The sequence below is a fragment of the Equus przewalskii genome, chromosome 8, assembly GCF_037783145.1.
Source record: "Equus przewalskii isolate Varuska chromosome 8, EquPr2, whole genome shotgun sequence".
NCBI lineage: Eukaryota > Metazoa > Chordata > Mammalia > Perissodactyla > Equidae > Equus > Equus przewalskii.
Window position 1 is genome coordinate 60825251 of NC_091838.1, and position 15895 is coordinate 60841145.

Genomic DNA, 15895 nt, shown 5'->3' on the forward strand with positions numbered 1-15895 from the left:
ATCTGTAAATGCTGGTCACTCGTCCTGTTGCTGTGGCCCAGAGAAAGACTCCTCAGCACCCTGTTTTTCCTCCCTATTATTTCCTTTTTACTGGAAGGGGGGTCTGGGGGTGAGGAGGGTAGAAAACCAAAATACACGTCCTTCCCCTGTGCCATTCTGTGTTTATCCAGAAGGTCAGGAACACATTTTCCCTCGAGGATCCTTCGTGACGCTTCTTTAGACCCTCAGCAACCTTAATCTGGATCACGACCCAAGGAAGGGAACCAATGATCAACAACAATTCTTAAGCATCTTTCAAGTTCACCACAAAATAGTATATTTTCAATTATTTTCCACAGATATTTTGGTTTATACTTATTTAATTTACATCATTATTTCTGTAACCATTTCCAATTCTTTAGGAGTACTCATATTTTAACATATTTCTTAGTGTTGACAATTTAATATATGTTGGCATCGATTCGCAAACTCCATTAACATAGATGCCCTTCTCCAATCTTTAAGAAGCTAAAGGAAAATATACTTGTAATTCCCTTTAAATACCCTTATATAACAAAATATACTGTCAGTGAGTAAGTTCTTTGAATTTTGGCCTCTTTTTCTTCCATATAATTTTGATGCTTAACTAATTCAGCAAGTGTTATTTGGGAAAGAAAATTAATGCTTTTCTGAAATTTCTGAAAGAGGAACGTATTACTTATGGTTGAGCTTATTTAGCATTCTTTTGGACAACGCTATGTTTTTCTTAAAACTAATTTGCCCTAAAAATTTATTAAGCTGTTTTCTTAGTCTTTAGGCCTTAAGATTTTTGTTTTTCTGTTCATATCTGTTTGATTACTTTAATTATAGAGTTATATCTACAGTAACTCTTCTTATTTTTGAAATTCAATGAAATCCTTTACTATGTTGCATATAGAGTTCAGGAGTAATACCTAAAACAAAAGCTAAGGGGTATATCAAGTTCTTTGACTTTTTTTTCCTGTGCCTAATTCATATAGGCCTGAGGGTTGGAATGGATGGGTGGGTCATGATTTGCCCTTTCGCATATCTGAATCCTTGTTATAATGAAATGTATTATACCTGAGGTTTGCTGTGCTACGTTATTATTTTTTAATCCAACTACCTATAGCAACTTTTGCCTACGGTGTGATCTTCCTATAAGCACTCCATTATGGTGATTAAATTACCTCTCCACGAATCCAGCAAGCACTGAAACTTATATAATGATTATGTAAGGTCATGTTAGCTAAATTGCTTATACTTTGCATATGTTCAAAAATATTCCTTGATGTTATCAACCCGTAGTCAAGTTTATTGAATGTTTATGGTGCAGTAAGCAAGATATGTAATATACAATACAACTGCTTTCTCTTTAATTTCGAAAGAAAACCTTCCTATCATTCTATCTAAAAAACTAATTTAATTTTTCTCTGTATCTTAAAACTCCTCATTTCCTATGAAATATGCACTGAGGTACTAGCATCTTTCAAGAGAGTGCTCCATTTTAGAGACTGCTTCTTTTTTTTGCATACAGTTCATTGATTTGAATATACATTCCAAAGATTTCATCTTTAACTGACATGCAAATTTTCTGAGCTAGGAGTCCAAAAATTTTATACGTACGCCACTCGTGAAGACATATCCTACCACTTAGGCTGAATTTGAGTAGCTCATGGAAACTGAGAGTAAGTGTGATTATATTTTTTACAATATCAAGTTATTTTCATCCTGTCAGAATTTTTACTTTCTTGATGATAAATTTTTAGCACAAAAGACTCTAAGAATCATCAACCAGTTGCTCACTTCTGAGTCTTGCAATCTATATTTAACTAAATCAGTAAAGCGAAAATGATGTTGAGCTAGTATAAGTGTACGGTTTAAACATGCTTCTTTTATAACAACAAATCAGATAAAATGGCAAAATATATGTTCATCGTTAAGATCACATAAATGTTGTGCCTATGCCAAAGAAGAAAGCTAAAATAAAGCTTTTTCTGGGATGTATTGTATGATGACGTCTGAATGCCTGTCTTCATGGCAATAAAAACTACTGTATTCAATAAACATTTTCTAAATATTTAGAGAGTATTCAAGATATTTTGTCTTTCGTTTACTTTTTTTTGGTGTCCAAAGAATATTAAGTACTAGTTACAACTGCTTAGAATCAAATAATCATAGAATTGAAAGGAATCTAAAGACTTGACCAATTGCCCAAGCAATGCAGAAATCCCTTTGTTCTATTCAGTCTCTCCCTGAACACTCCCAGAGACAGGAAAATGATTGCTTCGTAAGATAGGCGGATTCAGTTTTTGGTATTTCTAATTGAAAGAAACCTCTTCCCTGGTTTCCTGCGACATCCACCAATTGTTCCTGGCTCCAGACTCTGGATCTGCTCAAAAAAATCTATTCACTATCATGTACTCCTCCTTATATCATTGAAAACAACTCTTCCAATTGTTCTGTTGTAAGTCCCTCCATGGTTTGCCACTGTGATGGAAGTACACTTCATCAGCCTGGTCACACTTGTTTGGACAGACTGCAGGTTAACAATATCCTCCAAATGTTGGTGCCCCAAAATTGGAAACAAGAAGTGTCAAGATGAACTCTGATTGGGTGCAGGTGCCATGGTAATGCTGTTTTCCTTCATCGGTATTAATAGACCCTACGATATCGTCACCGTTTTAGCATAGCTGTCACACAACTGGCTGACACTGAGCATGTTGGCAATTAAAAACTACAAGTCCTGTTCACATGGCTCTGGATATATAAATTTTCATCTGTCCTGAACTAGTAAATAAATTTGTCACCTAACATACCATACTGCTTTGTGTTCATGTTATATATATGTATTTTTTTAAGTAAGATTATCCCTAAGCTAACATCTGCCACCAAATCTCCTCTTTTTGCTGAGGAAGACTGGCCCTGAGATAACATCTGTTCCCGTCTTCCTCTACTTTATATGTGGGACTCCTGCCACAGCATGGCTTGCCAACAGGTGCGTAGGTCCGCACCTGGGATCCTACTGGTGAACCCTGGGCCGCCAAACTGGAACATGTGAACTTCACCACTGGGCCACTGGACCAGCCCCCACGTTATGATTTTTGACAGTCATTTTAGTAATGATGATTTGTGACGAAATTCAGAAATTGAGGTTAGTTTGGCAATATTTGTTTTTAGGTTACCCACAAAGACTTATAGCAATTACTGCATTTTTTCCCCCTACTTACTTCTAAGCCATCTATTTGATCACATAATCTTGAATTGACTGGGAGCTGACAACAAGTTTGATCGCATGTAGTTGATGCAATTTGCTTTTACCCCTTTTAGAGAATTGAGATATTTTCACATCCCTAGTCTTCTGGCACCTCTCCTGTTGTCCATGATTTCTGAAAGATTACTGACACTTGTTTCATCATCACATCTGCAAGTTCTTTCAGCACTGGGGGATGTTATTCTTAAGGAGACTTGAATTCATTTGAAATGCTAGGTACTTTCTACTATCTCCTCATCTATTCTGGAATTCAATTCCCTCTTAACGATGTTTGTTCTAACCTTTCCAGTTTGAAGATCATGCTTCTTGATAGAAAAGTTGGAGAAAAAGAAGTTGAGTAGTTCTGCTTATTTTTTTGTTGCCTGTTCACATTACAAAATCTTTCCTAGGCAGTGACTATAACCCTCCCTTGTTCATCTTCTAAAGCAAATAGTAACATTAACAAGAACAACAAAAACCTGTTTTTATTTTTAGCATTCTGATCATTAATAATTAAAAGTCTTAATGATGTTAATTAGTGTATAGCGATTTTTTTCATGCTGTGGCACTGAGGAGCTCCCTAAAGCAGCAGTCATTGAAAGAGTTAGCGTATGAGACAGCTCCATAATGAAAAATCTAAATTCCACATTGTTCTTTCTAAGTGATGTGAGGGTCTTTAAAGATGGTTTTCTTTCATTTTGCTTCGAAGTCAAATAAGTTGCCATAAAATCAGAAGAGTGTTTTCGATGGTAGAATAAAATTTGATTCTAAATCAAGTCCAATTTTCAAACTTCATTAGCAAATACACTCATTTTTGTGATTTATACTTTGTATGTTTAAAAGTCCCCTTTATAAAAAATTTTGCAAAACAGCAAAAACTGTATTTCTGAAGTTTTCGCAAATTCTATAATGGCTTAGTAGAAGTTCTATGAAGACAATATGGATACATGGTCCCATACAAGATGAAAATCTCTCTGGCCCTCAAGTTTAATGATGCTGGGGTAAAGAGGAACCAGTGTTCTGAGATCCTTAAAATGCTTTGTAAGTTACAGGGCATTTTGGGTTTTTCTTTTTAGTATTTAGGAGATGATATGTATTGATTGCTTAACATATGGTTAAATAGATTTATTTACACAGGTTTGCCTATACTAAATGCACATCAATATGTACACATTTATGTATTACTCTCAGTCTAAGGAAACATTAATTAGCAGCTACGCATACAAATAGGCACTTTCACTGCATCACTTTTTTAACCATACATGTAAAAACATTTCGAGTTACGCTATAAATTTGCTAATGTTTCTGAGAAATGTGACTTTATTTTTGTACGCAAACATCTGCCAAAACAGTGTATTTTCAGACGAAATAGTTGAAAAACTTGAACTTATTAAAAAAAAATTTAAAATACACACAGCATGTTAGTATATAAAAAACAAGGGTAATATTAATACTAATTTCTCAGGTTAAAGAATTTCTGTTAACATCTTTTAAACAAAAATTTACACAAATTAAATGATACTTACTCAATAATTATTACTCTAAAAATGGGAACTATGCAGAAACAGGAAAATGGAATCACATTTCAAAATTAAACAAAAGTTTTAAAGAACCTTTTTAAAAATCATCATAGTCTGACAAAATTAAATAAATAGTAACACAACCAGTAGGAATAGTTATGAGATATATTTCTGAACATATAATGAAATAGTGTCTACAAAATAAAGTGGAGCTGATAAATTATGGAAAGACATATACATAATGATGAATATCTTCCTGAGATGTATATGTAAGGGGTTATCACCAGACACCAGGAAATACAACTAAACATTCACCAACAGCCCGTGGGATTTAAACGCCTTGCTTGCGAAGGCGTTCTTCTGGATCAGGCTGAGTCCAAGTAGGCTGTCAACGTGACTTATGTCACCCTTGCTCTTTCACCGCCCTTGCGAGTCTACCTCTGTGTGGTTGTGGTTTTATTTACTTCTCTTTTTCCTTCTCTGCTTGCCTGCATACTTTCTCCCTACTTGGTCAGGTTGCTGACATTACAATGGTAGACTTTAATCTATTTTGTTTATCTCGGACAACTGTAGTTGTCAAGAAGAAATAAGTCTAGCATTATTTCACCTTTTGCAAACCACTAGTCTTTCGGTAACATTCAGTGGAATGGAACTAACTCTAGTGTAGATTAGTTTAATTTATTCTGTGCCATGGTTACAAACTGCAGGCTGATTCCCTGCCAGCCATCTCACATTTAATGGCATTGGGTACCGGGAAATAGAAGAGGAGGTGAACTGTATATCTTGCGAGAACATTGTTCACCACTTCTCAGCGCTTAGTACATACTAGGTGCACAAAAATATATGTTGAACGTCCAGTGAGTCAATTGATCAGTAAAAATCTATCACCACACGGACTATTAATGACAGCCCAGTCCCACCTACCTAATAAAAAATTATATGAACTGTACGGACAATTTGATTGTTGCTACTCTGATTTATGCATATGGCTTTCTATCTCTTTTATTCTGTCTGTGAGTGTAAAATTACAGTGCCTTAGAGCATAAAAGGACCCCGGATGCCATTTTATAGATGAAAAAATTGAGGTCTACAATAATTCATATCTACAAATAAAATTTAAACCTCTTAAAGGCTCAGGTAAATATAGGTATTTGAGTGCTCTTACTATATGCCAAGCCATAGCAGTGAATTACTGCAACAAAATCCCTTCTCTTGTGGAATTTACACTGTCCTTTCTGCCAAAGAATTCGATCTACAATGGGTGTGCTACATATATTATGCATGTTGGACAAGTGACTATTGCTCGTGTCATTAGTTATGAAACTGATTTCCATCCAGGTCTCTAAATTCTTAACATTTGTAATTTTTCTAAAGTACTATCTTGCCTCCCTGATAATCACCAAAACTATAATTTTCTAAATAATTTCAAGGTGAGATAAGTAGCTTTTTAATTTTACTTACCTTTTGGTAATAATCACAAGATAAATGTGATTCTATAGGAGTGGATTATCAAGTCTGCCATATCGAAGGACATCCTTAGCTATCCATCTCTCTCTTTCTCCATTTATATAAATATATATATTTGATCTCACTTAGACAATTCAGCGACTCTGCAGGCATTATTAGTCCCCCTTTGCAGATGAACAAAATCAGACGGAGAAAAAAGAACAGCATAGCTGGTAATTGACATGACTGGGTTTTGACTACAGAGGTGCCTCACTCCAAATCCCGTATTCAGGATCACACTACCTGCAACTAATCCTGCGCTGCCAGCTAATCTGCCAGAAAATTAACCTTTGGAGTGTGACTTACTCCCCAAGGCATTTTAGGACTACCGTGCTACGGTGCACCTGGGTTCTTCAGGTGTGCTCATCTTAGGGAATCCCTCTGAAACCTGATAGAATTTTCAATGCCAGAGAGAAAATTAAATATGGATAAAACCCCCCAAATAGACCGCATTTTTGACTCAGACTCAGTAATTTCTATTTCACTTATAAAAGTAATATGAGCTAGCTAGCAGAAGACTGTGAATGTGAGTCTCCTCAAGAAATTAATATTCCAGCTTTCGAACTAAAACGATTGCCAAATCCGGTGGACATAAATCTTCCTGGAACCCCGCTGCACTGGAATTTGTTGAACACACTCTCCTGACACACTCTCTTCCCGCGGCTCCTGGATGTCCTCGGCTATCTTTGACTGCTCTTTCTTGGTTTCTTTCTCTCAACTGGTGTTGTTCTCAGAAATTCTGCGTCCCTTTGCTCTTCTAAGTCAACATGTTCTCCCCAAGTGATCATGCCCCCCGTCGTGATTTTAACAACCAAAAATAGACTGATGGCTCCATATCTTTCTCTCTACCCTAACGTTTCCTCAGATCTACAAATAAGAGAATCCAAACTTCGGATGGACATTTCCCTTTGAATTTCACATTTCGCTTTGCTAAAAATTGAAAATATTGTCTCCCATATCTTCTTCTTTGTCACCTGTTCTTTACTCTGCACTTGCTTTGTGAGGTGTTTGAACTCAAGTTTCTCCAGTCTTTGAATACAGATGAGATCATTGACATTAATGTCTACGATGCGATAGTGTGTTAGCCTCATGGAAGACCCGCAAGACCCCAGCAATGACTCTCACTCGTTCAGGCCCAGGTTCCTCCTTCTCAACGACTCTCAAAATCTAATGCATCACTTAGTTCTGCTTAGTCTGGATCAGTGCTTCTTAAACTTGAATGGGCACATGAATAACTAGGGGATCTTGATAAAACGGATCCTGATTCAGTCGGGTTAGGGTGCGGCCTGAGATTTTGCTCCCAGGTTATGCCCATGCTATCCGGAAATCACACTCTGCAATTGTCTCCTCACTCATCTTCTTGCTTCCATATTTGTCCTTTTATGGCAGCCTCCTTTTACACTGACTCTAGAATGATCTGGAAAACTAACCAGGTCTGCTGCTTAAAGTTGTTCTCTCTTGGGCACTGAAGAAAATCCATGCTTCTTTGTATGGTCCTCTAGAGACCTAGTAGCCATCAACCTCTCCAGACCCATCCCACAACATCTCACAGGTATTAATTCACCAAGAATACAAGACTTATCTTAGGTGCTCCCTCTTCTAGAAAGCCTTCTCAGATCTGTAGCATCTTCACTCTTTATTATAGTTTTCCCCAGATGTTCCTGGATATTTTTTTCTATGTGTTTATTTCCTGTTTCTATATCATAAGCTCCTTAAGGTGAAGGACTATGTCTTGGTTACCTTTGGGGTCCACTGTGCCTAGGATGGTGCTCGCATATAATAGATGTTCAGTAATTGCTTGCTGAGTTAAACTAACATGTTTAAATTTTCCACTTTTCACTTTTAAAAGTGCATCAGCCTCTTCAAGGCAAAATATGAATATGCCATCATATTTTTAGTGGAAAACTACAACATAAGCTTGAAGCCTTGGATCGCTTTCAGAAACAGTGGCAGAGAATGATTCAAGAAATTAATTAGAAACTGGTTGCTTTTCAGTCTTGTCTTTCTTTGTAGCACATTTCCTCATGGACTTTAGATAAATATCTTAATTTTTTGTCATCTGAAAATTATATTGCCTTACCTGCCAGTGCCAAAGTGATATTGCTTTGATGAGCTAATTTATAATTATAAATGCCAAATCTTATGAAAAGAGGGGAAAACATGGGAACACGTGGAAAGTACTAGTTAAAGCCACAGAGCTAATTCAGTGGGACTGAGATGTAAAAAAAGGATGAAAAATATAACATAGCAATTTCTAGACTATATAAATAATTTTATTAATTTATTAATGGTATTAATTTTAAACTGTGTTGTCTTATTTTTAATATGCAGGCGTCTTATTTGAAATGCATAATATATTCAGCCAAACACTCTGATGTCAGCTACAATCACAGATGAGGTAAAAAAACAAAGTTTGAGTTTCCTTCTGGCTGTGTTTAGATGACTTATTAAAATGGCCAGGTATGGAAACCCTCCTATTGGTAGATCCAGAGCTGCACATTTCACTCCCTGCTTCGGCAACATACCAGGGAAAATTCATGATTGATGAACTGTGGAAAGATTAGAAGAAGGAAAAAAGTATGCTACACTTGCTTCTCTACAAGCAGACCGAATTGGCCTTTTTTACAAAATAACTATTTTACTCTCAATGCATGTAGGCAAATTCAGCTGGTTTAAAATTTTCTCTCTATGAGAAAACATAGAGGTAAACAACTTGCTTTGTGGAAAAACGACCCTGATTAAGTAACTATGATGTCCAATTTTTCCTTTAAGTTAATGCATTTCTGGGCTTTTTCCGTTGTTTTAACAAATAGGTGATACTCTTAGCAGAACTGTTAAATGTTTCACAAACATAAACCAAACCAGTTTCTATTGAATAGTAGTTTACCTTACTTTCTGACTCGTATTTTTTTTTTTTTTTTTTTTTTGCGTTATGGAAAAAATACATTATATAATTTGCTCCTACAATTTACGGATTTAGTTCCTCTAATTTTCCAGGTGAAACGGTCTTTAATTCTCCACACCTACATTCTTTTGACTGGGTGAGGACTGCTCCAGAAGATCTTCTCTATCTTAAAGAAACAGCTTTTCTTTTCCTTTCTTTCTTCTTTTGTAGATGGCATGTTTTCTTTGAAAGATTCTTACTGCTTTGTAGAATTCAAATAAGTGTGATTGACCCTTTTTAAAGCACTTACAAAGAAAAAATATTTTCTTAATGACAGCCTCTTTAAAATCAGTTGCTCAGGTAGAGTTTAGATTCTGATACATGACAGATTATAATGTTGTTGAAGGACACAACAGAATATCTGTACTCACTCTGAGCTCTTTGAAAGTTGAAAACAATGCTACTTTCTACTCAAAAGACATTAAAAGAAAGTTCTATGTTGAAAGAGCACTGGCAAAGCGGGACTTATTGGAAAGCATTCTTAGTGGAATGTTGAAATGGCAAATGCATGAGAGAGGCCACAGTGTTTATATGCATTCGTTCCACGGGCAACTTACTTCTAGAAATGATCCTCTCCTATGACATGTGAAAAAATTAATGTTCACCCACCTCGCTTTGGTGGAGGAGAGTTTAATTAAAGCATATTTCCATCTGCATGGCACCTTTTATCCAAGAATATTTATGAAGTATCATTATGAGACAAAATAGTCGATAAAAATGAAACAAGGAAGAAGGAAAAAGGGATTCTTAGAAAATTATTTGTACTGAGATTTATATCAGGAAATTTTCGTAGTAGAAAAACTATCCTCAGTAATAAAATTTTAGCTATAAGTTACCACTTTTAAATTACCTGTCTGAGAAATATTAAATCAACATTTTTAAAAAGTTGAGTTGAGGGGAATAAAAAGCTCTATTTTTTGCAGAAGGGTTAAGATCAAGCCCAACTCAACTCAAAATTATTTCATCTGTGAAGAACATAAAAAACAAAAATGAATTCCTAGAAATATGGAATAGTATCAAATGACATGAAAGATAGAATGAAGTTTGAAATGTTTTTCAGGTGCTGTCTTTCTCCTAAAGTTACACAACAGAAACAAAATTGAAATACACTCACTTTAAAGAAAATATTGCTGACATTAGAGTATTTCCTTTCTAAAGAAATGACTTTGAGTTGGGAAGGAAAATGTATTGCAATTCTAAAATAGACCTCAGAACACCCAGTCTAGTGTATGCTTGAATCATTGGGAGTAACACAATTGTTGAATGTTCACTTATAATAAATCGCATTCTTCTAGTTGTCAAGTTTTGACGGACATAAAATATTTGAAAATAATCCTATTTCCTCCATTCGAAACAGAGACCACTCTTCTGTTTCTCCGAATGCAGTTATCTTCATTCTCCCTCTGCATTTCTCTACACCAACATTTCTTTTTCTGCTGGACACTAGAAAGAACAAGGAAACAAAATTATTAAGATATTTTCTCCATTGATTCAAATAGCAGCATTAAACAGGTCGACCAACGTTGTTAGGTGAAATCATTCCACCACAAGCCAGCTTCACATTAAGACATCGATGCTCAGGTGCTGATCTTACGACATTTTCCTGGAAATAAGAGCTAGAGAGAGCAATGAAATGATGCGCATAAAGCACTTATCACAGGGCATCACACACAACAAGTACAAGGAAAAGTTTAAGGATGATGATGATGATGGTGGTCATGATATGATATGATGATAACGATAAAATATAAAACACGCATGGAGCAGGTAAAAACTACTTGAGTGTATCCTAATTACAAGAAATATTTTCTTATGTTTTAATGCTTTGAAAACACTCCAAATTTATTCTTCAAGATCTAGTGTCATGGGCTTCCTAAATGATGTAACAGGAATATATTGGCAAGGAATATTTTCGATATCATTAGATAAATTATACATTTAAATTAAATTTACAGAAATTTGCTTCTTTTTTTCAAGTTAATGATGAAGTATTTAGTTTTGAATTTTGAGGAAAGAAAATCAGCATAAATCCACTAGTAGCAAATCAGAAATGCCTCGACAATCTGTTGGAGCAAAAACTTTAAAATTGTGTAAAGTAGTTTAGAGAATAGTATGATATATACTTCAGTATGGGACCTTTTGCATTTTGTTTACTAGAAAGTTATCTTTGAACTGTGGGTCTGACATATTACCTAGTTATACAAAATATATTCAAAACCCTACAACATCATCTAGCAGGTTGGAAACACTTTGACTCTCCTCAGGAAATCACAAGAGTGAAGCATTGGTGTGCTGCAGGAGTTACTGTTTTTAGTGACCTTTCCTTTAGACGTTCTCTTTGAATCAAGTTTCCAGATCTTTCCTAAGAACTTTGTTCATGAAGAAAAAAATAATTGTCAAACTGTAAAAGTGAATGCTTGGGTTCAGGCATAAAACCTAGCAAAGCACACGTGTCTCGCTAATTTTTTAAAACTTGTGACCCAGGAGACCCGGAAGTAAACCCTGTTCCTGCTTCCTATGATGATTTTTAAATGCAGAAATGAGACATCCTTGATCCTTGTGAGGTGCCGACTGCTTGCTGTATCTACTTTACTGAGTGAAATTTAATAAGAAAATAATATCCTTTGCTAGCTGTGTGAAGGAGAAGTGGCATAGCAGTCATCCGGCTCACAAGAAATTCCATGTAGATCTGCCTATATTTCAGTTATGGTAAAAACCAGGTTAAAATAATTCTTCAGTCAAGAATTTTCAGTTTTATTTCCCTCTTGCAATTATTTTTAAAAATTGAAAAGAACAATATGGAAAAAAACAGAAATGGTCTTTATTTCCATTCTTTAGGAAAGGAGTGAGAAATAATTTGGCAGTCTTAAGTATTCATCAACATTTAAATTTCATATTGAAAAATATGACGGTATTTTTAAAGAACAGTATTTTTAAAGAAATACAATCTTTTTTTTTCCAGTTTTTATTAGAGAAAACTAGTTTTGCTTAAACATATCTAGTGTTTGTTTTCTTTGCCAATACTTTACACACTTCCATAAATAAATAATCTTTTTTTATCTTTAACAAAATGCACATACCTCGTCTCAAATTACTAATTCAAACTGGTCAGTATGTTTTGGATAAAGTTACTAAACCAATCCAGAGAACTGCTTCTTGAGAAACACCGGGTAACATGGGCTTTTGGTAGAAAATAACTCAAGGTACTCTAACAAAACAGCATTCTAGAACAGTGTAGTAGAGGCATTGATCTTTGCTTAACTTTGAGGTCCGGTTAGGCTGCTTGCTGCAATGACTATTCACAAAATAATTTCCTTTACTTTTCCAAAAGTGCCATCTCTTTAAAATGTTTGCCACTGCAGTGTGACTGCTTTTTAAATGTTGTCAGCTACTTAGAATGATGAGGCACTCTTTGTTTGTCAGTTCATTAATTTATTTAAGATGTGTGTATGGTCAGATTCATGAAGGTAATAAATCTCTTGTGTAGAGACAGATAATTACTTTAACATGGCAGGACACAATAACACAGAACTTAATACAAAGCAAGTTTAGCATATGCATGATAGGAAACAATAGAATGTAAGTATTAATAGAAAATACAAAACAGTTCTCAATTACATAATCATCGAAGAGAACACATTTAGAAGTTGAACATTCGATATTTTTCTCCCTCTAACAAGCAAGATACTTTCCCACATTAAAATTCCACTAATGCCACTGTATTCATATCTCTAGGGAGCCCTTTCTCCTCTTGAAAATATTTTGGGGTTTCACCAAAATTGTTTGCCTGTCTCACTGGATTGAACCTCAAAGATTCCTTTGACGCAAGCGTGATTTTTGACCACGTGAACATGGTTTCCATTTTTTAACTAGATTAAAACATGCATGGACAAACTGCTCATTGAACTTTAATGTCGCTTTGTAGCTTTGATGGTTTACAGATTTCTGTTGCATAGATGGTTTTCCCCCATACATTGGAAAAGTGAAATGATACATTGTAATTTGAATGATAATTTTGTTTTGATGATTTAATTGATAGCAGACAGCGATCTGATCCCCGCTTTTCCATTGATGCTTTTCCCCCTGCTGAACAGATGAGACCACTAGGAGTTTCAGAAACATCTGTAAATAATTAAGGGATGTGACACTAAACTGTATTTCCTTTACCTTCACCTGGGCTTTTCTTGAGAAACTAGATGGTAATCCTGGTTCAGAATAAGAGCACCTTCTTCTTGTCACTCAGAAATCCTTGCCCTCTCTTTTTGTCAATTTCAGTGATGAGTAAAGGCAATGTGCCCGCATTCATTTTCATGACGCCAGGCAAAGTCTTCCCACACCCTTTATTGTTATCATTCCGACAGTCTTTGCATTCACTCAGTTCACCTCTAGCAGAGCATTCTAATGCTGTCTTTTTTTTTTAACTAAGATTTTCAAAACTGTTCCTATGTTTTTGCAAACAATTTTCAGAAAACGTCATGCAAAATGCTGGCGGAAAAAAAACCAACCAGAATGTGGTTTCTAATCTGCTTGCTTGATTCTCCAGCAATACCATATTTTAGAAGAGCTGTTTATCTTTGTATGGACATGTAAAAAAAGGAGAGTGCCAGCTGTTCAAACCTGCTCCACCTCTGTTGCATCCAAGAAGCTATTCATTTCCGTTTATCAGCTATTAAAAAGATTAGATTACATCCCAAATGGACTCTGACTTTCAGCGAGGAACATCCTCAATAGATGAAAAAAAATTAATTCAGCTACCAAAACGTCTTTGTTGGCTTCAGTCCTAGCAGGACCTTACGGCCTAGTAGAAAGAAAAATCCTATCAGCAAACTGAAAAACAAATCAAAATTCTTTCACTGAGTGCTGTTTGGTTATCCTAACACATATAAGGTCAAAGTTTAAGATGCTACTATATATTTATTTTGACCTGCTGCCTTGAGCTTTTCAATGCTGTTTTCTGTTTACGGAAATTTGCAGCCCCGGGAAGTCTTATGGCATTCCCTAGATAAACTGTTTTTCTCTAAATCCACCTTCTGAACCCCTCCCTCCACTCCGGTCCTCCCACATGAGCAAAGTCTGTATTATTGGTAGTTGGTTAGACTTTTCCACTAAGAAGTTCAGGAAAATTGGAGGGATTTTTTTTAATCACTGAGAGATTTATCGGATGTAGAAACAAAGTCGGGGTGAAATCTTAATAACTGTTTGAGAAGTCTCGTTTTGAATTTTTACACTTTGATTGAAATATAATTTCCATACAGACTAGTGCCCGTAAGTAGTCAGCTGGAAGAAGTTTCATAAACTGAACAAACTCGTGTGTCTTTGGGCAAGTACTTTGGGCAAGAACCAGTATGATGCCTCATCCAAGAAGTACCTCTCATGCTCGTCCCTTCTCCCAGCTAATGGCAGCAACCATATGGAATTTTCCTCAATTATTTTATGGTACTTAGTGAATTATTGTAAAGTGAACACCTACTTTATACCCACCACCCAGGGCCAGAAACTGATCTTTACCAGCCACCTCAAAGCCCCTCCATGTGCCCCATCCTAATTGCAGCCATTCCCTCCCACCGGGCTGATTTTTATAGTAATCATTTCCTTGCTTTTACTTTTATGGTTTTGTCACTCAAGCATGAATCCCTAGACATTACACTTTATATTTAATTTTGATGGCTCTGATGGCTCTCAGAGCATTCTCAAACAATTATATAGAATATTGATTTGTATTTACTTGTGACTGCCATGCTATAACGTTTATACTGCCTGCTGAAAACCTTGGTATTATGAAGCTTGCAGGAGAAACAAGTTAAAGTGTGTTAGTCAGTGGTCTGGAGAAAGAAACAAATCAGTAACTAGCCCTCCTAATTCCTCTCTGAAGGGGCCCAGGAATGAAGCAGCGGGGAGGAAAAATTAACTACCTTCATTTAACTGGGTACCCCCCCCAGGCCAAATTTGTGATTACTGACAGACAGATTTGCATTTTGCCTGTTTGTACCCTACCTGGTGTATGAATGAACAGAGGACTCCAGTCTCTAGCCCTGACAGTCCCTTTTTCCTTGTAAAGCGCATTTATTCATCACCTCGTTAAAAGGAAGAAAATGAGCAAAATATAAACAAGTTAGATGGGAGGACAGTAGGGGTGGTCTACTGTTAAATTCTGAGCTAGAGAAAAGATTGCCCCAGGAGCAGATAGAGGATGAGTCTTCATGGCCGTTGCAAGTCTTTCTTTCTTTTATTATTAGTATTTCACTCAAAATGGGTCAAGACACAAGGGAGGGATGTGTAAATGGCAATTGAGGAGAAACAAAAAAATCACACACACACACACACACACACGCACACAGATGTCCAGAGAAAATACAACCCTCCCCACCAAGAGTGTTTGCTGCACACAGTATTTCTTTTGGCAAAGTTTAGACATGTCTTTCTAGTTAACAAATGTATTCTGCTGTCAGCTCCTTTTAAGAATTATACTCCAAGCTTCATGCCAAATAACCTCTTTAAATATTAATAAATAACTCAAGGTATCTTAGAGAGTCTGTGCTTGAGGAATTATGCTAATACTTTGAATAGAAATGACAGAGGGAATCCCCTCTTAGGTATCTGCTCCCAGGAAAAGACTTCCCCAAATTTGGCCTCCAAACTGGTGCACTCCCACAAAAGGGGGCGATAAAAAGAAAG

At 36.0% G+C, this 15895-nt stretch overlaps 1 long non-coding RNA gene across 1 annotated transcript in view; it reads right to left on the reverse strand.

Annotated features, from left to right (window-relative positions):
* Positions 1–9203: 9203 nt before the first annotated feature.
* Positions 9204–15895, reverse strand: part of LOC103563395 (uncharacterized) — an 85531-nt gene continuing 78839 nt past the window's right edge. Inside the window, exon 5 of the long non-coding RNA XR_011543154.1 lies at positions 9204–10663. This is a non-coding gene — a long non-coding RNA (uncharacterized lncRNA). The remainder of the gene's footprint in view (positions 10664–15895) is intronic.